The sequence below is a fragment of the Microtus oregoni genome, unplaced genomic scaffold (genome assembly GCF_018167655.1).
Source record: "Microtus oregoni isolate MIOR12 unplaced genomic scaffold, Mior012 000044F_ref0000062, whole genome shotgun sequence".
In the NCBI taxonomy this organism is placed as follows: Eukaryota; Metazoa; Chordata; class Mammalia; order Rodentia; family Cricetidae; genus Microtus; species Microtus oregoni.
In genome coordinates this window covers 9824607-9846976 of record NW_024543218.1, presented here as the reverse complement: position 1 = coordinate 9846976, position 22370 = coordinate 9824607, and the positions used below count along the sequence as shown (strand labels likewise).

Below are 22370 nucleotides of genomic sequence, written 5' to 3'. Positions count from 1 at the left end.
CCAGAACTATCAGTTCAGCGTCCATGAGCTCCCATGAACTCAGGTCTGCTGTCTCTGTGAGTTCCCCCATCATTACCCACCCTGGCTGGTACAACTGCCCCTCCCTTTCTTCCGCAAGACTCTCGGAGCTCAGTGCAGTGCTTGTCTGTGGATCTCTGCCTCTCCTTCCATCAGTTACTGGATAGAGTATCTCTGATGGCAATTAGGGAAGTCACCAATCCGCTCACAGGAGATGGCCAGTTCAGACACCCTCTCCACCATTGCTAGGAGTCTTAGTTGGAGTCATTCTTGTGTTTCTGGGGTTTTCCCTGGCACCAGGCTAATCCATAACCCGGAAATGTTGGCCACACAATTTAACAGGCAGTGGACAGTGCAGTGACTCCAATTCTAAAGGCTTTTTCCACTGAAGGGTCCATGTGTTCCTCAGGATGTTTGGCTTCCAGCCAAATGTACACTCGGAGTTTGAAATCAGTGTAAGAATTTTCTTTCACACTTAGTGTTCAATCTTAGTGTGTTGCCACTGCAAGATTCAGAACAAACCATTATTCTCCTGAGTAGAATTTAGTTACCTCTGATTCTAGACACATACTTGAAAGTCACTTCCTTCCTTCCTTCCTTCCTCCCTCCCTCCCTCCCTCCCTCCCTCCCTCCCTTCCTCCCTCCCTCCCTCCTTCCTTCCCTCTCCTTCCTCCCCTCTTTTTTATTGCTTCTTTGACAGTTTTCTCATGTATGCCTGGCTGTCCTCAAACAGACAAGGCTGGCCTTGAGTATCCAATGATGAATGAACTTATGCTGTTGATGCTCCTGATGCTGTCCTGAGTGATGAGCTTACAGACATGCCCCCCCCCGTACATGGTTTACGCAGAGTATCAAACCCCGGGGGTCATGTATGCTAGGCAGGCACTCTACCAACTGGGCTGCATCTAGGCCCTGAACATTCCTCTTTCAGTAGTCATGTGTTCCAGCTTGAGTGCACTTTACAGCGTCTCTTCTAGTTGCGAAAGCATTTCCTGCTTGCTAGCATTATCTTAGTAGGTCAAAGTTTCTACTCTGCCAGGGATTCAGATTTTCTTCAGGACTTTGTGCCCAGCATCGTGTCCACCTGGAGACCTGAACTCTACTCACTGGACTTCTTTTCCTGGAGAGGTCACTGAATGTTTGAGTTGAGAAGATTGACCACACTGATTTCTTTGTCTGGTTCTGGAAAGGCAAGGCTTCTGTTTGGTAGAAACAATGTCCAGAATGAATAAGATGCCCCTGATTGCGCTTGTGGAAATGGCCATAGAGATGTTGGAAGGTAGAGAAAGAGCCACCGCGTGAATGCATCAGCTCAGTGGAATGGTCATATTTGGAGTTGACAGATGGAAATAGGAAGAGGGCCTTACGTTTTCATTTCTTGGGTAAGTTTTCAGATCCTAAGTATCTAGTTTTAGCAAATACAGATCTTGCTAAGTTTCCTTCTGTTAATTTTTTTTTAAGATGTACATTTATTTGGGTTGGAGAGAAGGCTAAGCTGTTAAGAACACTGGCTGATCTTGCAGAGGGCCTGGGTTTGGTTCTCCAGAGGCACATGGTGTCTTATAACAATCTGCAACTAAAATTCCAGGGGATCCGATTCCTTCTTTGTCCTCCTCAGGCACTAGGCATAGACTTGGTGCATTTACATTCATGAATGAGACACACGTGCACACACACATACTTTAAAACATTTTTAAAAATTACACTTCTATCTCTCTGTGAGCACGTGAGTGTGTGTGTGTTTATGCATGTATGTGCATGGATGTTCATGCTATGCTATATGGAGGTTAGAGGACAGATTGCAAGAATCTGTTCTCTCCTCCTACCATGTAGGTCCCAGGGATTGAACTTAGGTGTTAGCTTTGGTGGCACAAGTTCCCCAGTACACTGAGCTGTCTCATCAAGGTGCTATGCTATTCCTTCTTGATGACAAAACATAGAAAGCCCTTTAACTCCATCTCACATAAAGGTGCAGCCAATCCTCAAGCAGCAAATGCAACAGCAAGTCAGGGTTTGCAATGGAAGAAGCTAATGAGTTGTCTGAGTGAGTCATGTCTTGGAGTTTGTTCTTGATTGTTCTTTGCTTGGAATGAAAGCTTCAAAAAAATAAGGAGATACAGAAACAAGGAAAAGAAAATAAAGAAAGCCTTATGGTTCTTCAATTCTTGCAGGAAACCTTCTTGTATTTGTTTCAATCTCCAGGCTGGTGGTTTTACCTAGGAGTGTGTGTTTATTAGGAGTGGACAAGAAGGAGCTACTGTGTGTGTGTGTGTGTGTGTGTGTGTGTGTGAGTGAAGTTATTACTTGGTATTACCACTACTGATAAGGTACTCCGGGAGGGAAAATGTACATGATTTTCCCAGTTAACATTTTATTGTAGAGGTGTGTGTGTGTGTGTGAAAGAGAGAGGGAGAGAGAGAGAAGGGGGAGAGGGAGAGGGAGAGAAGGAGAGGGGGAGGGAGAGAGAGAGGGGAGAGAGAGAGAGAGAGAGAGAGAGAGAGAGAGAGAGAGATAGGGAGAGAGGGAGAGAGAGAGTAAGAAAAGCCCCTTTGCTGATTTTAGGAAGAATTTCTGGGATATAATTTCGAAAGTTCTGACATGAAGATTTGTTGAAGGGGATCCCTTGATCTGACAGCGCAGCCCTCTTGAGCTGCATAGAGCTGTAAAGAGATGAGCTGGTGGAACTCAAGGAAATCGTAACCAAAGGAGAGAAGAATATGGTAGTGCCCAAATAACCGCACACTTATCCTCTTGTCTCGTGCTCAGTCCCTGCTCCATGCTTTTTGTCTCAGTGCTTCTGCAGAGCTGGGGGCAGGAGGGGGAGCTCTTCAGATGGGCCAGGCTGGGTGCCTTTCTGGCCCTGGTGAAAGACAATTGGCTCCATGAATCTTTAATGTCTCTCTGCCCTGCTCAGCACAGCACTCGCCTGGATCCTATCCACATTCCTGGGCTTGCTTGTTCCTTTTGGCATATTTCCAGATCCTGAGCACGTTTTCTGATATGTCCATCTGCTATCTAAATACGAGCAGTATCATGGGGAATGTGGCTGAGAGTTCACTTAAGACCCTTCACGGGCCCCTGCCTGCGGCTTCCAGATTGGCGGCCACGAAGAAGTTCCTCTAAGATTCTCTCCAGTGCTGTAGGATGGTCTGGCCACACATTACACCTGGGAGTGTTGAGTACTTCTCTGAATTGAATGCTGCTGCTGTTTAGGTGAGCTATGTTGCCTTGCCAGGGGAACAAGTTGACAAACCCTAGCTAAACAGTTTGTGCCGTACTATTAGAAATGCTAGATAAGGCTGTTCCATGTAATTCCTATCATACATTCTTGGATTGAAAATAAGCCGGTCTCTCAACAGTTTAGAGAGAAATCCTTGGAAAGGGCCTTTCGAACACTCTGAGAAATGATAATGCTACGTGGACATTCAAAGGCTGCCCTTCTATCTCCCAGCTTGCTAATGTCTAAATATGAAGGAAACACAAATGTGACGTAAGCCACCACTATTAGCAGCTGAAGGGTTTGCTGCCCGTCTCAGATGTAATGGAACTCCAGTAATGGGGGTCAGAACTGCTGTGACTGAATGTGTTCATGTATACTCTGTAAACCATTATGGAGTGTGTGACATCACTGTTCTGTAATCATTAGCAACGTTAAGAAGAAAACGTGATTAATTGTTAGCATGGATAAACATTTCATTAATGTCCATAAAGAGGCAAAGCATTGAGGACATGGTAGATTATTGAATTCTGAGAGGGCAAGGCTCCAAAGAACTACATACTAACTACCAACTGCACTTTGGGAGTTTTCCAGGGATAACTCACATTTGCATACCTACAAAAAATAGTGTGCTTTCATAAGAACTGTTGGGGAAAACAAAATGACCCATCAAAAGTAATCATATTCCTTAATTAAGAATGAAAGGGTAGGGCTGGAGAGATGACTTGGTGGTTAAGAGCACAGGCTGCTCTTCCAGAGGTCCCAAGTTCAATTCCCAGCAACCACATGGTGGCCCACAACCATCTTTATGGGTTTTGATGCCTTCTTCTGGGGTAAAGGTGTATATGCAGATGAAGCACTCATTATAATAAATAAATCTTTAAAAATAAAAAGAAAGGAAGAGTAAAAGCCAAATGGCTTTGCTTTTTCAACTTTTTCAATGATTATATAAGAGTCAATTAATTGTAAATTATAAGCAGAGGTGTGTGAATTTTCCAGCACCAAATTACAAACGACATTAAAACATAGCCTTATTACTTAATGCTTGGCTGTAGCTACACTTTGTCAACCAGGGACACAGCTTGGATTCCCAAAGAGGAACAACCATAACTGTAATGCAGAGTTGATTTGATGCAGGTTTCTACAAATTCTGAACTTTTCAAACGATGGCTTTGTGTTTGGGAACAGGACTCGGCAATTCGGTACATCCTTACCGTGTTGGGGAGTATTATTTTTAGGTGTATGGCTTTTGTTTACACTGCATTGGTTTAACTCCGTGAAGCTGTGTCACTGTGCCTGTCTAAAACACTTGATGGCCTAGTAAAGAGCTGAATGGCCAATAATGGGGCAGGAGCAAGGGTAGGTGGGGCTGGCGGGCAGAGGGTACAAATAGAGGAGGAACAACAAGAGAAGAGGAGGACCTCAGGGGCCAGCAGCCCAGCCAGCCATGGAGTCAGAGTGAAAGTAAGATATACAGAAGAAAGAAAAAAGATAAAAGCCCAGAGGCAAAAGGTAGTCTGGATAATTTAAGTTAGGAAAAGTTGGCAACAAACCAGTCAAGCTAAGATCGGTCATTTGTAACTATAAATAAGCATTTATGTGTGATTTATTTGGAAGCTGGGTGGTGGGCCCCTCAAAAAGCCAAAAGAGTAAAATACCACACAATATTACAATTTATAAGTTTTGGTTCACAGTAGAAAGAGGTGGATAGGTAACTTGTGGGTTGCATTTGATACTCTGTATTTGCCCTTCCAAGGTGGGTCTAATCATAAAAGAATAACTGTGGTCAAAAAGTAAGTGGCGTCTTCCCCAACAGACAATAAGTTGGATACTCCAAGGACTGTTCATAATTGTATTTTAGCTCTGTTTTTGACAATTTGAACACATTAAAGTAGACTCTTAAAAAAAGAAATTTTCTTTTCCCCCATTTTTCTGAATGAGACTTTCGCAGAGGACGTCACACCATTTAGATGTGATTTTGCTCTCCATCAATTCAACCACTGTGCCTTAGATGAGACTTCATGCTTCGCCTGAAGAACGTCTCCTGTCCTTGCCCTTATCATATCTAATTTATGTTGAAGAATGTGATATGAAATACTCCAAGCTCAGGATAGTGGAATGGGCTATCAAGGGATGTTGTGGACATCTTCAAGAGTTTATATAGCTTTTCACCCAGATGACTAAGTTACTCAGTTCTCTGGAGGAATTCTCTTATACTGTACGGTCAACATTTTATACAGAAAGTTCTCTTTGGAGATAAGGAAAATGAATAGAAGTAGCTAAAATTCTCTTTTATGTCTCAGTAATGCTTGTGTTCTCCCCGCCACTGGTGTCCTTTTCCCACTTTCTGACGGTGGCTGCTTCTAGAGTGTGTCTAACGGACGTGCTTCTCTTACTGCTGGAAGCCCTGCTGATAGCCAGTGTTGAGTACTGACACACACCAGAGCATCCTAGCTAATAGAAAAAATGTATTTCAGAAGAGTGTTCCAGAGAGGGAAGGAACATGAATTTAAAATGGGTGGGTTTTTCTTGTTTAAAAGTAATATAACTGATTATACAGAAATAAGAAAAATAAAAAAAATGTAGATGAGAAACGCCTCACTGCTAAGATGCATTTATCAATTTTCAGACATAAGGCTTTTTAGACAAAATTATTTGAAGCATTTGGGCAATCTCTCTGCTAGGACAAACTATGAATGTTTAGTAGTAGGTACTTCTTAACCTAGCTCTAACCGTCTCATTGGTGGAAATGGGTTCATAGGACATTCTCCCTTCTTTCCTACATAGTAGGATTGCCATTCTAGCTCTTTTCATCTTTCTCCATTTATTTCTTGAGGTCAAAGACTGAGCGATTGCCTTCGTAGTCATCGCTTCTCAATCTCCCCTTCCTGGTGTGGCAGGATGTGTCACTGGGGCAGCATAGGAAGGATTGGCTGGTGGAGAAGCAAGTGGAGTGACCTCTGTGACGTCTTCCATCCCCTTCCTCTTCCATATCTGTAGTGAGGAGCTACAGGCTGCATTCCTGCCACCCGGCTCCCGGCCACCTGGCTAGCTTATGTCCCAAAATGACAACACACAAACTGTATTCATATAAACACTGCTTGGCCCATTTCTATTAATGTGTGTAGCACCACGAGGTGGTGACTTAACCAGGGAGATTTTAGCCTATGTCCTTCTTGGGTCGGAGCTTCATCGTGTCTGCCCTGGAGAGGAGCAGCATGGCGTCTGCCTCACTTCCTCTTCCTCCTAGCATTCTGTTCTGTTTAATCCACCCACCTATGTTCTAACCTATCAGGCCAAGCAGTTTCTTTATTAATTAACCAGTGACCTTCCTCCATCACATACCCACATTCACCATGTATTCATCAGTACTTCTCAAACATTTCTTCAAACTTGTGGATGTTTAATATGAATGTTTATCTCCAATTCTATCTGTCTTGAGGGCATGCTCTCCAAAACCCCAAGTTCAAGCTGTAGTTTTCCAGCCCTCCATGTTGATCGCAGCCTCCCCCTCAGCTCGCCAGTCATGCTGTAGCACAGCACAAGTGAAGCCTAGAAGCGCTCACAGGTCACTTTCTTTTACTTGCTCTCTTTTGATTCATTTTTATATCTATTTTCCCATCAGAATCATTTTGAGTTGCTCTCTTCCTTCTGTTTGTATTGGGATTCACCCCAACTTAGAGTCCTGATATTTCAAATATGCAGCCAGAGCTTCCGGTTGTCTGTAGGACCCTGTTCCTACAAAGTCAGCCATGGTTCCTGGATAGGGGATACCCAAGGCCAAAGGAAAGTCAGATGAAAGAAACAGAAGACAGGATAGAGTTGGGAGGTCTTGCTTGGTCATGTGAAGCAGCCAAACAGCCCAGAGTTTATTTCAGAGCTTGCTTATATACAAAAGTAGAACAAAGCACAGCACAGATGGTCAGTTTGTATCTAACCACAAGCCCATTCCTGTCCTTGAGTGAGCAGCCTCCCCTTCAACACATGATTGCTGCTCGGAAGCAGCCTTACGTCTATCTTGATGGTCCTGAGGTTTGTCGTCAGCAGTATACTCTCTACTAGATAGAGTGTTCTTTTCTCACGGGCTAAATCAGAAGTCTCTCACAGCCCTCAAGGTTATAGGAAAAAGCAGAGCAGGCAAGCTTGAACTCAAATGACTTCTTTAAGTCAGAAATGACTCCAGATGGAAACTGAGTCACGTGTGGGCTCCCACAGTTGTCATCCATTTTACGCACAATCCCAGCACTCCCTCAACTGCTTTTCCTTTTTAAGTCATTGAGCCTTTGTGATCCACCCAACTCTGCAAGATCTAGAATGCCTTTTCTGTCAAAATCCTCCTCCTTTTCCAGTTCTACTTCAAACGATACAACCTCATGAAGTCTACATAATCATTTATCTGGAATTTTAATGGACCACAGTAGCACGGCCACAAACATACAGAAATGAACTGAGGTCACACAAGTGAATGTGACACCCATCACTTCCTGTACTTCCATTATTGACATAATTGTAATGTGTTATTCTCATGGGAGCTTTAGGAGGATGGAGGTAGCATTAGGTTATTTCTTCCCAGGCTCCTTCGAGTGGCTAGTATAGTGCTTTTCACATAATGGGCCTTTAATTAAGCTCTTTTTATAGCTCTCTTATTTTATTTTATTTTATATGTGTATGAGTGTTTTGACCTACATGTACACTGTACTATGTGTACAGTGTGGTCCCTAGTGCCTGTGTAGGCCAGAAGATGGCATCAGATCCCCCTGCATCTGTAGTTACAGACAGTTGTGAGCTACCGTGTGGGTGCTGGGAAACAACCATCCTCTGTAGGAGCAGTGAGCACTCTGACCGCTGAGCCATCTTTTCAACCTCCTCGAACAAATAGCTTTTGAATGAACATTATACAGATTGAACTATGTTCATTCTCCTTATAGTCTGAACCACCAACTTCTAATAGTCTTTATGCTGAGTTTTGTGAGGTGGGGTTCAGACCCTGATTTTCTATGTGATATTTAAAAGATTTTTCTTGCTGTCCTGTCCCCACTTCCCCCAGTCCAATATAATAATGAGAATTTCTGAGTATAAACTGTTAGTTTCTGGGTAAGTTAAAGTAGTTTTCTCCTCCCAGAACATCCAGGAAAAAGTAGATAAATAGGGAAAAGATCATATTTGAAGGCAAGTGAATCAGGCAGGCTGAAATTCCATACAAGGAAAAAATTCCGAGGGTAACAAAACTCACTTACCCGTTTTTTCCTGCGAGGTTATTTTCTCAATCTGAGGTTGTAGATAACAGTCTATGTATGGCTAATCTATATAGAGGGACTCTACTGGGAGAAACGGAATACCATGGAGGTTTTTTCTTTTTGTTTTTTAATGACAAGCAAAGCTATGATGGATTTGAGCCTAAACAAGCCAAACTACAATTGCTTCCCCCATGAGACATTTGCTGAAGTCTGTAGATTGTGAATATGTTTTGTAAAAGATTTAGACCTTTAAAAAGTCTGTACAAAATGCCACAGAATATAATGGAAAAGATGCACAAGTCAAAATGAGTTTTCAATTGGTAGATTCAAGTGGGAAATAGTTACCTGTACAAATAGAGTGGCCTTCCCAGAGCTTAAAAATGGAAATACAGTATCTGAACCTGGCAAATCATTCAGTAAGTTTAACCTTACACTCGCAACAAACCAAGACAGAATACAATGACTCAAACACACTAAAAATGTTTAAATAAGCCATCCAATATGAATGCTACAGAAAAAAGCATAGGAAAAATAGTACAGAGGGTAAGAGATACATAAGACGTCTACAGGTAAATAGATTAACATGAATATAGCCAGACTTCCATATATGAAAGAAAGGACAGATGCAGGATTCGAAAAGGTAGCAGCTGAGAATTTTCCAAAACCAATGAATCTAATTGCGAGGTATGGATTAAAGATGTTCAGAACTTCAAGTCGCAAGTCCATGAGGAAAACACCAATGCAATGCAGCAATGAAGCTGCTCAAAGCCAATACAACGGAAGAAAATTGTGTGAATCCGAGAAACAACAACACATGCTCTTTAGAAGAACAATTACATTAGTGGTTGACTCTCAACAGAGACAGCTGATGCTCAGAAAGCCATGGTCCGGCATCTTTCAAATGCTCACAGGAAGAAGCTCCCCTTTCAGAATTCCTTATGATGACCATGAAAGAGAAAGGGAGTGGTTTGTAAAAGACCAAAAAAAAAAAAAAAAACCACAAAGTTTAAGCACTATCTAAATACAGAAATACAAAAGGGGAAATGAGCCACGATGAAACCACAAAATTATAGGTAGGGAGGAAGAAAAGAAGACTCACTGAGATAACTGCTGTGGGAGCTCCTTCAGCTCCTTCAGTCAGTAGCCTTTAAGATACCATGCCCAAGTGGACTGGTATCTTAAAGGCTACTGGCCAAAGGAGATCATTCAGTTACTAAGAGCCCAGGCTGCTCTTCCAAAGAACCCAAGTTTGAGTCCTAGTGCCCACACTGAGGCTATCAATCTGGCATCAGTCTCTTTAGATACCAGCCCTCTATAAGATAATGTAGTTGGTGAAAATCTTTTGCCACTTTCTCTATATGATGGTGTCCTTTGCCATGCACAGGTTTCTCAATTTCATGAGGTTCTGTTAATTAGTTGTTGTTCCTAGTGCCTGTGCTAATGATGTTCTTTTCAGAAAGTCTTCTACTGTGCCAATGAGTTCAAGGCTAGTCGCCACTTTATCTTTTATCAGATCCAGTATATCTCGACTTATATTGAGGCCCTTGTTCCATTTGGAATTGAGTTTTGCACAGGGCGATAACTATGCATTTATTTGGATTCTTTACATGCAGCTATCCAGTCTGACTAGCACCATTTTTTTGAAGATGCTGTCTGTTTTCCCAGTGTGTATATCTGACTCCTGTTAAAAAAAATCAGGTGTCCATAGGTGTATAGATTTATAACTGACTTTTCAGTTTGATTCCGTTGATGTGTCTGCTTTTATGCCAATACCATGATGTTTTTATTACTATAACTCTGTAATACAATTTGAGATTGGGGATAGTGAGACTTCCAGCAGCAATTTTATTATTCAGGATTGTTTTAGTTAAACTACTTTTTTTTGTTTGTTTGTATGGGTGTTTCTACATGAAACTGAAGATTGTTCTATCAAGATCTGTGAAGAATTGAGTTAGAGTTTTGGTGGGGATTGCATTGAATCTGTAATTGGTTTTAGTGGAATGGCCATTCCCACTTTATTAAGCCTATTGATCTTTAAGTACAAGAGATCTTTTCTTTTTTTTTTTTTGAAAAAAATTCATCTATTTATTTTACATCCTTGCCACTATCCCCTGGTATCCTCTCCTTCAAATCCCTCCACCTATCCAGCAGACCCCCTCCTCTTCTACTAGGCAGGTCCCATGAGTATCAACGAAACATTGCATATTAAGCTGCAATAAGACCAAGCATCGTCCCATGTATTAAGGCTGGTCAAGGCAAGCCAGTATGAGGAGTAGGGTCCAGAAACCAGTAAAAGAGTGGAAGATGCAGCATAGTACTCTAGCGTGTATATATTCCATACTTTCTTCATCCATTCTTCCATTGAAGGGCATCAAAAAACAATGACTTCTCGAATTTTGCATGCAAATGGATGGAAATAGAAAACACTATCCTGAGTGAGGTGTCCCAGACCCAAAAAGATGAACATGGGATGTACTCGCTCATAATTGGTTTCTAGCCATAAATAAGGGCCACAGAATCTACAATAGGTGAACCTAAAGAAGCTAAGTAAGAAGGTGAACCCAAGGAAAAACATATAGCTATCCTCTTGGCGAAGGGAAGTAGACCAAATTGCCGGGGAGAAAATTGGGATCTTGGGGGTGGGGTGGGATGGGGGTAAGGGGAGATGGGGAGAGAAAAGGTAGAAGGGAAGGAGGGGGGACTTGGGGAATCAGGAGAATTGGGATAAAGGAAAGGTGGTTAGGGGAGCACGGAATCACAATTCTTAGTTAAGGGAGCCACTTTAGGGTGGGCAAGAGACTTGACCCTAGAGGGGCTCCCAAGTGCCCAAGATGAGGTTCCCAGTTAGTTCCTTGGGTAGCTGAGGATTGGGAACCTGAAATGACCCTATCCTATAGCAATACTGATGAATATCTTGCATATCATCATAGAACCTTCATCTGGTAATGGATAGAGATAGAGATAGAGACCCACACAGGACCACTGGACTGAACTTCCAAGGTCCCAATGAGGAGCAGAAGGAGGGAGAACATGAGCAAAGAAGTCGGGACCACGAGGGGAGCACCCACCCACTGAGACAGTGGAGCTGATCTACTGGGAGCTCACCAAGGCCAGTTGGACTGTGACCGAAAAAGCATGGGATAAAACCGGACTCTCTGAATATGGCGAATAATGAGGGCTGATGAGACGCCAAGGACAATGGCAGGGGGTTTTGATCCTTCTTAATGTGCTGGCTTTGTGGGAGCCTAGCCAGTTTGGATGTTCACCTTCCTAGATATGGACGGAGGGGGGAGGAGCTAGGACTTACCACAGGGCAGGGAACCCGGACTGCTCTGTGGACTGGAGAGGGAGGGGGAGAGGAGTGGGGGGAGGGGGAGAAGGGTGGGAGGAGGGGGAGAAGGGTGGGAGGACGGAGAGGGAAATGGGAGGCTGGGAGGAGGTGGAAACTTGTTTTTTGTTTACGTTTTTCTTTTTCTTCTTTCCTCAATAAAAAAAAAAGGAAAAATAAATAAACATATAAATTAAAAAAAATCAAAAAAAAAAAAAGAGTGGGAGACGGCCCCTGCTCCTGCTGTTAAGAGTCCCACAAGAGGATCGAGCTACACAACTGTGACATATATGCAGAGGTCTTAGTCTCATGCCGTCTGCTTGGGTGTGTCTGCGAGCCCCTATGAGCCCAGGTTAGTTTTGTGTGTGAACCTTCTAGTGGTGTCCTTGACCCTTCTGGCTCCTACATTCCTTTCTTCTCCTCGAGATTCCTGAACTCACCTAAAGTTTGGCTGTGGGTCTGCTTCTGCTTCCATCATTTTCTGGATGGTGCCTCTCTAATGACAGTTGAGCTAGGCACCAATCTGGTCTCAGGGAATGGCCAGTCCAGGCTACTTATCTGCTTTTGTTAGGAATCTAAACTGCGGTCCTCCCCATTGACTCCTGGGAGATTCCCCTGCACCAGGCTTCCACCTGACTGTAAACTGAGATTGTGCTTCCATTTCCCAGACACCAAGACCCGAATAATCACACAGGAACTATAATTAATTACAAGACTGTTTGGATAATGGCTCAGGCATATTCCTAGCAAGCTCTTACATCTTAAATTAACCTGTTTATAATAATCTATGTATTGCCATGAGACTGTGACTCACCAATAATGTTCTGGCATCTTTGTCCTTTGTCATCTACATGGTACCTGCCTCACTCCCCCTTCTTTCTCCCTGAATTCAGTTTAGTTTACCTGCCGATATTCTGTCCTGCCATAGGCCAAAGCAACTTCTTTATTAATCAACAGTAATAAAATGTATTCACAGCATACAGAGGGTCCCACATTATCTCCCCATTTCTGGCTAAATAAAAACAAAGGTTTTAACCTTAACATGCTACAATTACATATAATATATGATTTTGTTGTTTTTATGCCTTTGACTTGGGTTTCTTCTTCCTTGATCCCTATTATTTTTAGATTAGGTCTTTTTATAGAGTCCTTTTTATTTTTCCTGGATATTTTGTGCCTGAATTTTTTTTAGATTTCACATATTCATTGACTGAGGTGTCCATTTCTTCTATCTTTTCTTCAGTACCTGAGATTCTCTCTTCTGTCTCTTGTATTAAGTTGGTGAGGCTTACCTCTGAGGGGTTTGTTTGGTTTTGTTTGACTTCTTAAATTTTTTATTTCTAGTATTGTCTCAGTTTGGATTTTATTTAGTAGTTTTATTTCTATTTTTATGTCTTGAACTTGAATCATAACCACATGGGTTATAGAGATTTTGCGGATTCTAAATAACTGTATCTAGCTTGCTAATCCACTTAGGAACAATCTGATGCCCTTGGCCATAATATGTGGTGGAACTTCCTTTCCAGTGTAACATTCATTCCATATTCCCAGTTTTTCTTTGAATTCAAAGCCCAAACAGTGGTCAATAGAGGTGGGTCATCTGACCTTTGCCCACCTTACAGCTTCTCCTGGCCTTTTCCCATTGTACCCTAGACACTATTTTTACAAAGCCCTTGCACTATTTCCTGGGACTGGAATTCTGAGTTTTTCAGCTTCTTATAGGGCAAGTTTTTTTCTTTTTCAGGAACCAGCTGGCTTGTTACCTCTTCAGAGAAGACTTGCCTGACTCTCTGTGGTTGGATTTTTCTCTGTTGTGTGCTGTTCTCTAGCCCACTATCTGGCTGTTGAGTTCTGTCTTAGACTGTCTTAAAATTGCATAATTATTGTGGGGTTTATTTGTTGACCTATTTAGATTTAGCCATCAGTTTCACACAACTTGGGAAGGTAACTCTAGGAATTTCTTAGGACAGATTGGTCTGTGGGCATGTCTGAAGGGCATGTCTTGATTAATGACTAATGTGTGCGAGCCCAGGTCTCTGTGGGTATCATTATCTTAGGTGGGTGGGCCCGAGTTGTATAAGAAAGCTAGAAGAACATAGTCTGGGAACGTGCCAGAGAGCAAGCCAGCAAGCAGCATTCTTGTGAAGTTTCTCTCCAGGCCCTGCCTTGAGTTCTTTCCCTGATCTTCCTCAATATGGATTGTGATGGGGAAGTATAAAAAGGAGTAAATTCTTTTCTCCTCCATGTTACTTTTTATCAGGATCTCTTATCACAATAACAGAAAAACAAGTTTGAACATTTACACTCTGTTTCATGGTTAGACGTTGTCTTCATGAGGTTAGACTTCTTGCATGACTGAATTTGTTAGTTGCTATTCCATGAGACAGGCTGAAATTAGTGCTGCATTCTTTTTCCTACCCTAAGACCCTACAAGAATTGTTAAGTACTAGTTAAGTACTAATTTGTAGAAAAATGATGAACTTCTCCACATAGATAAATTGGGGGTCTTGAGTGTACCTGTAATGGCATGTGATCATTATCTATAAACACCAACTATGGAGGGATTAACCCCTTTTCCCAATTCTCTTGTTTTATGCTACACTAAATGAGTATTAGCAATCCTAGCAAGCAATGCATTAATTGAAATGATACTTTCTCAAATTTAAAATTTTGATTTTTACTAAGCAACTTGTTGGCATAAATTTGATGTTTTAAGGATGTTCTTGCAAATTACTCTGTTCAAATAAAAACTCATTCTCCTCTGGAAAACAGAAATCACTAGCTAGAAAAAAGGAATTTTTTTTTCTGACATGGGTCCTTATACCAGACTCAGGATATAACATGGGATGGAGTAGTGGGCTCCTGTTGGGCCTGACTGCTTCATGCCACACCAGCCACGGCTTGCCTCATAAGCACAAACAATTCTGGTTAAGTTTCTATACATCTTAACCAGTGGAACCTGACTCTTTAGTAATTCAACTGTCTGCCTTTTTATACATGAAATCTATGTATAACTAATTGCAATTGAGCAGATGTCTTTATTTCCATGGGAGCATGCATTTTGGTAATACTGGGCCATTCCCTTTAGAACATCATTCCCTATGAGAGTCCCATTTATGATGACCAATTTAAAAACAAAAGCTTGTTTGCCTAGGGGAATCTTTAGATACTGTTGAGCTCTCATCTGTATCAGTTATGATACCTGTTCATTTATGTAAGGGAAAGCAAGCAGAGTGAATGAGGTGGGAGTAGTTATTATAATATGATTATGAATGTGAATAAATGGGGCCAACACTGGCTTGAAGTTAGGCAAGTTAAAGCTTTTAAATATATTTCTGGACTCCAGTCTCTCCCAGTCCCCCAGCTTTGGTCATCGGGTATTTGAAGGTAGGTGAATCTGACACTTATGAAAAAGAGTGTCCTGCTTACCTTGTGTAGTGTGTCCCTAGGTTTTCCAAATGGCGTTAGCAAGGCTAGCCGTTTCTTTGGTTCCTTCTTCCCATGGAGGGTGGCTTTAGACTAGAGGGATTGCAAATGTCAATGAATTCTATCTGGAAAGGACTCTTTTATTTTTAGATTATCCTTGATAAATAAGCATGAAGATAAGTCCATACTTAAGGAAATTGATTTTATCCCATAATACTGAGGAACAATGCAGGAGAAATGGAATGAAAAGGAAAGAAGGTACAACTTTTGTTCGGAAACAAACTTCATGAACTTAACTGTGAACTCAGTAAGAGCTGGTGACCTCATTTCTGGAAGATATGCCTCACACCGGATGCGATTTCCTGTCAGCTTTTGGGTATACACTTGTTTTGTTTCTGGTTACATTAATAGCAATTATAAGTCGTCAAGAAGCCTTAAAAGCAGGCTTCACAACAGACACTCCGCCTTTGTAGTGAGAGCTGATGTGATTTTGAGAGGAACATTGCTCTGTGATGGGGATGGTGTAGAGAAGATCTGTGGGAGGATTTCTGTGCACGACTCCGTCTTAACCCACTATCTGTGGCTCTCACAAAATACAGGAGTTCAGAAAATATATAAAGGAGATTTTTTTATTTTATTTATTTATTTTATGTGTATGTGACAAATCCATTCCTTCTTATTGTCATTACACTTTTTTCCTAATGTCTTACAATAACAGAGCACTTTATCGTATTTAATTTGGCTGTTAGTCATGGTCTGAGCCCTGCAAACTCCCCGTGGATGGAAGTCTGTTTTGAGGCAAGGTTTGGGAGTCTGGGAAGTTTAAGAGGATGGCATTGGTGTCTGCTAAATTTCTGGTGACAGCTCATTTTGGTACTTCATAGTGTAGCAGAATCCAATTTATGCTGAGACGGAGCAAACATGGTAGTTAAAAAGAGGAGGTACTCATATTAATACAGGGCCAAAAATGCCATCATAGGGGGCCCACCCTTATGACATCATCTAATCTCAATTTATCTTCCACAAGCTCCACTTTGCAATACTATTAATACAGATTTTGGAACGAAGTTTCCAACACACAAACTTCTAAGGGGGTTGTTCCAGCCATAGTGCTCTCTTGACACGTCCCAGGCAGGATGATGCTCCAGAGCCTTGGAGAGGGAGAGCAATGTCATACTTTGGCTCTCTTATCAAGGGTGCATGGTGGACCCAGAGCTATGGAAGGGCGTCTGGTGTTGTAACCAGGGCTCACGAGCTTAAGTTCTGACTGTGTTCCTGACCAGCTCTATAACTCGAGTGAAATCACCACGTCTCCCTAAGAGTCAGTGTTGCTGCTATGAAGTTTTGTTGTTTTAACTGAAGGGTAATGTAAGCACTGTTTTAACAAAAGGATTCTTGGGCAGTTAGATATGGGCAGAATGAAAGGATGAGAAGGAGATACAAATGCCAGTAATTGTTGCCCCAAACTCTGTTCTGAAATTCTTACCTAAAACTCCCTGTTGTTGGATATTAGTTGTCGGTTCCTTATTTGTTGGCAGTAACAGTACTAATTAACAGGTAAGTGGACTTTCCATTACACTCTTTAATTGGCACTAACTCAAACCTCAATCCCTGTGACATATTCCTACACTGCAGGCATCAGAAACTTACAGAAAATGCTACCAGAAACCACAGTATCTCCTGGAGTGTATAACACCCATGAACTTAAGATATTGGGCTGTAAATAGCACGATTTTTGGACCTAAATAAAGAATTGACAAGTCTAAAAGAAAACAGGATTTTGCTGCTTGGAGTCTAGGATGAATCAGGTCTTTATTTTTATAACTTTCTTTTTCAAGTTATATTTCTAGAGGAAATAAAATTATCCTCCTTGCTCAGTGACTCAGCTATAGATCGATACATTACTCATTATAATTAATTGATGGATGTTTAGTTTCATCTATCAATAGGTTGTTTAAAGTGAACTATAGTCAGGGGCAATTATCTAAGAGACATGCTCCCTGCTTAAAAACTGGGTGTTTATCTTTGCATTTAGTAAGATGACTAAAGGCATGTGTTACTTTGGCTTCTAAGTAATGAATTTTTTTTTTCCTAAACAGAACCTAGATGTTATGTCTTTAGCTTTTAAAAAAAGAAGTGTCTGAGCCGGGCGGTGGTGGTGCACGCCTTTAATCCCAGCACTTGGGAGGCAGAGGCAGGCAGATCTCTGTGAGTTCGAGGCTAGCCTGGTCTACAAGAGCTAGTTCCAGGACAGGAAACAAAAGCTACGGAGAAACCCTGTCTTGAAAAATCCAAAAAAGAAAAAAAAGAAGTGACTGTGAGAAAAAAAATGTGCAAACCAACTCTTGGTTCTAGGGAACGCGAACTTGAAGACATTGTCCCTGTCAGTGTCCCTGACATCAAGTTTTTTTTTTTTTTTATGAGAGATTGCTTTGAAAATTTAATTCGAGGAAATGCTCTGTCTTTCTTAGGATACCCTCTGAAATATCAAGAGCAATGTAATCCCTCAGTTGTGTTTGCTTGTCGTTTGAACTTCAAGAAACTTGAGGCAAAAATTGAAGCTCAATGGAGACACTAATGTTTGCTTTAGTAGCTGGTTTATTTACATTTTGGTCTTTTTAAAAGACTGTGTGAGATTATTCCTTAATCCTTATTGTAAACTATGTAAAATTATTTTGGGGAAGAAGCATAGGACAAGAAGAAACAAAATAGGAGATGTTAATAATACGAGAAAGAGAGAGAAAGAGGGAAAGCCGTCATTACCGTGATCATCATGATTATCATACAGAGAAGGTTTAGTTACTTATTATTGCAGGGAGAGAACCTGAGATATTTTTGATTATATTAAATGATTAATAAGACCTATAAAAATTTTAAATACAGCGATATAGAGAAACATAATACTGAATAAACTTTTTTTCTTTAGAGCAATGAAAACGACTGATTTCATTTCAGACTTCCTATTCTTTCCACCTCTTCCCTGTCCCCAGGCTACCCTGTCTTGGGTGACCTGCCGTGTCCTAACTGGGTTCATTACAGCAGGCATCTTTGATAGTTTGCTTTATTGTTCAGCCAATGGTTTTTAACTTTACCTATGTAAGTCAATTTAATTCATGTTAATTACTAAATTCCATTGCATAAACATACCACAATGCATTTATTCATTCCTTTCTTGAGAACATGTAGGTTTTCCCCAGTTCTTCTATTCTTGGCACTGCTGATGATAGTGCCCCATGTATGCCTCCATGTGCCCTTGAGTTTCTCTGGGGTTTGTATTAGAAGGGGGTCTCTGGATGGCCAGTCTTTTTTCATCAGTTTAAGTAAGCAATGCAATGGAAGATGTTCTTCTAGGCAGCTGTTGACTGTGCAGTGAAGACTTCTCTTTCCATGAAAGTTGCATTCTGGGAAATCAGGCAACGAACTTGACAAAAATAATTCTATTCGATAGTGACAAGTACACCAAAGAAATCAAATGAGAGTGGGAAGTGGATCTGTGGAAGCTTTGCAGGCCTGTTGTAAGGTGGAAGAGGCTGTCTCGCTGTGGCTTTAATGTTTATACTTCATATTAGAAGGCATAAGGAGCATCTTTTTATTCATATGATTTAAAGAATTCATGTTTAATGGACCCATGCACATTAGCTCATGACAGTTTTTTGTACTGTTCATTGTTGATTTGAATCCTTATATTTTTAGATCCTAATCAAAGCAGAGGTCCAAAATTTAGCGACTCATCTCCTCTGAAAAAGAATCAAAGTTTGAATCAATAGAGGTAATTAAAGGGACAGGATCCTGATTGACGGGGAGGCTCAGGTCCTCGCAGGTGTGGGTCATGCGACACGGTACGGTATTTCTTACTCTTTTCTGTCTGAAGCAATGACACACCTTTGTTCCATGTCATTTGGCCTTATTCACCTCTGAAATCTACTTCAGTTCTGGTGCATCAGCTGGTCGAGTATAGTGAGACTCTTCTGCGACAATCTGATTGCCGACACAAAGACACATGGGCCCGTAAGGTAGTGTTTCGTTGCTATTGGTTACCCAGACCGATGTCCTTAAATTGTGCTTAAATTTGATTATTGGTGAAATGAATTATCTAAAATTAACATTTTCAGTAATATGTCTCAAGGAGAATATGCATAATCCTCTAAACGCTAAGCAACCCCAACTTTGAAGGAAATTCTGATGTAAACCTATAGATTTATAGTTCAAAGGTGGTCATGAACTTTAATGTGTTATCTGGAATTAACTGGTTTTTTATTTTTTTTATTTTTTTGGCTTGTCTAGAATTGCGTCCTATGGGGTCCTCTTTTTTTGTAGAGGGGAACAGACAAAATTTGTCATGCTTTCCTTTGCTGTGCGGGAGCAGGAGGCGAGAGAGGAAGCTGTGCCTGTCAGGCCCTTTTAAGGGATGCACATGTGGTGGAGCTGATGGTGGAGGGGCACCTGGTGACAGGTGACGGCGTAACTGCTTCAGCAGCAAAGGCAGGTGCACCTCGGCCGAAACTAGCACCACCTCCTAGATTATGTCACTTATGTATGGGGCCTGCAAATTATGACTCCGTCAAAGCATTAATCATTTAATTAATGACTAACTTTATCATTAGATTGGGACTTTACAATCTCAATCACTTCTTAAAATCCCATCAGTTAGAATCAAGCCTTTAAATACCTGAGCCTTTGGGAGACTCTTTAGATTCAAATTATGGCAGCTCCCACTACTATTCTGGTCCATGGTGAGGGCTCTTTCCACTGCACTAAGTGATTTTTCTCTCCTTGCCACCATTACTTTGGTAATTCTGTGGCACTTTCTTTTTAAAATAAATAATAAACTCCCTGACTATCCGTGACCTTGCCGGATCTGTCGGTTTGGCCTAGCCTGTGAAGTAGGGGAGGGTTCTGAATCAGATGAAACTATTTCAGTTGGTAGAATAAAAAGAAATTACTGTCAAAGGACAAGGAGTATTACTTGGGGAAATCAACTGAGGATCATCCTTCTCTTAGGGTATTGACAGTTGCCGCTGGTGGGCAATGCAGAAAGTTGTCTGTGTTCTGGACTTCCGTAACTGTTGAACTGAAGCAAAATGAAGTTTACTATGTTATATTGGGGTCTCTGAATTTGAGTTCAGCCTGGTCAACAGAGCGAGTTCCAGGATATCCAACATTACACAGAGAAACCTTGAAGATAAAGACGAGGGAGACAGGGAGAGGGGCAGGGGGGACAATCCTGCACATTTACCTGAAAAATAGCTAAAGTCAGTAACATTTTCCTTGGTGGGGAAGTCTAATGACATGAAGAATCTACCAACATGACGGACTGATTTCCATATTTGTCCCATTGCTCACCAATACATTGCCCAGGAAAATGTCTTCGTGCCCCGAAAGTCAATGTCATTTTTTGTTATATCAGAAAAGACCTCCAGTTAATTAGTGATAACACTGACAACTGCTTCTCCCTACCTTTTGTCCTTTGCGTTTTTTAAGAGAGCTCAGAGCCCCAAGGAAGACCAAAGATAATGGTCCAGTCAGTACGGACCAGACACCGGCTCTGAACTTAACCAAAAAGTCAGTACTTATCTGTACCTTATGGGGAAATGTCAAGCACAGCAAAGACATTTTCAGCTGAATGCTTGTCCTTACGTCTCTTTGTTCAAAGCTCTGCGGAAGAATTTCAACATCAGATAAGACAAAGCGGCCTTTGTGGGGAAGAAAGACAACAAATGGCAGCTTTCGCTGCAGCAGGGACCGCAAGCTCGGAGCGGGAAAACAGACGCCTGAGAAGCATTCTAATCTCCCCAGGCAGACTCCCTCCACGGAGCTGCCAGCGAGCTCTTGAAGCAACTCACAGCAGGTAGCCTTTAAAAGATAGCACAGGGAGTGTGTCCTGGCTGGGTAAAGACTTAATTTGTTGCCACTGGAGACAGTTGACCGGATTGTTTGCATTCGAAATTTGCCAAGAACAGCAGTAAATGCAAAGGATCTGATGGGAAGGAGGCAGGTCCGCAGAACGGGAGGGGCTAGGCTTCTCTGAAGGTCAGTGGATGCGCAGAGCTGAGACTGCCAGTATTTTAAGAACTTCAGAACCTTTCAAAATTCCGTGTCCCTCCACAAGACTGCAGCTGACCTCACGAAGTAATTGTTGAATATTGTATATAGTTACACCAGAAGAAGGGCGAACGCCCATAATGACGCTTGCATATAGTGAGTCATTTGGACTGTCTGGTCGCATTGGAACATTTGGTATGGAAAAGGGAATCAGTGTAAGAAAGGTGGCGACTTCAATGGCTAAATATGCACCGTCACTAAGGACTGTTTCACGAGTTGTGGGTGGGCTTGGCATTTGAAGCAACATAAGCAGAAAAATCTAAAAGTTACTGCCAGAAAAAGCGTTTCATCTAGGAAAGGACCTGTGTGAACAGGATTCACAGAAAAAAAAAAAAAGGCTTGAGAGTTCATGGAGGGCACCAATGACTATTTTACACCATCATATAAGAGACGCATAGGTGCTTGTTCAAAACAGAGTCCTGCAGCCTTCAGATTCTGATTCTGCATGCTAAAATAATTGACTGGGAGGCCGTTGGGCTGAGGCAGCTCCAGGCACTGTGTGCTTGTGTGTAAGCAAACTGAAATCCAGCACAAATCAAAATTCATTCCAAATGGGGTTAACTTAGTCACCTAATTCCTGTGGAGAGGGGGACAGGAAGCTCTCCAGAAAACCTATTGTGTGCTGTCCTTGTGACTTGCTGGGCTAACTTCTTTCTGGTGACCCATCTCATCTGACTGTAGTAATCGCACCACACACGTCTTCACAGGCTGAGTGGCTCCTGACACTATAAAAGCTACAGTTGAGCATTTAGTGCATACTTGATTCTGTAGAGAAGCAGCTGAAGCATTACCTGCTGCTTGAGGACACAGGAGTTTAGCACAGATTTAAAAGGCTTGGGAAGGTTTTGCATGCACTTGTTTTCCATACAACTTTCTCTAGGAAGAGTGTAGTCCTAGGTCTGTGATGGGCTGAGTTATGTAGAAGTCCTAAGTTGCTCATCGGTGTTTAATGCTGCTCTATTCACTATAGTAGGAGACGTAAGTGACCTAGATACCCTTCAAAAGATGAGCAGGTAATGGAAATGCAGAACCTATAAAAAAT

The 22370-nt window shown here is 41.7% G+C and overlaps 1 long non-coding RNA gene across 1 annotated transcript in view; it reads left to right on the top strand.

Moving 5' to 3' along the window:
• The first annotated feature begins 1110 nt into the window (after nt 1-1110).
• The window catches only part of LOC121434773, a 69494-nt gene continuing 48234 nt past the window's right edge, over nt 1111-22370 (top strand). Inside the window, exon 1 of the long non-coding RNA XR_005972503.1 lies at nt 1111-1400. This is a non-coding gene — a long non-coding RNA (uncharacterized LOC121434773). The remainder of the gene's footprint in view (nt 1401-22370) is intronic.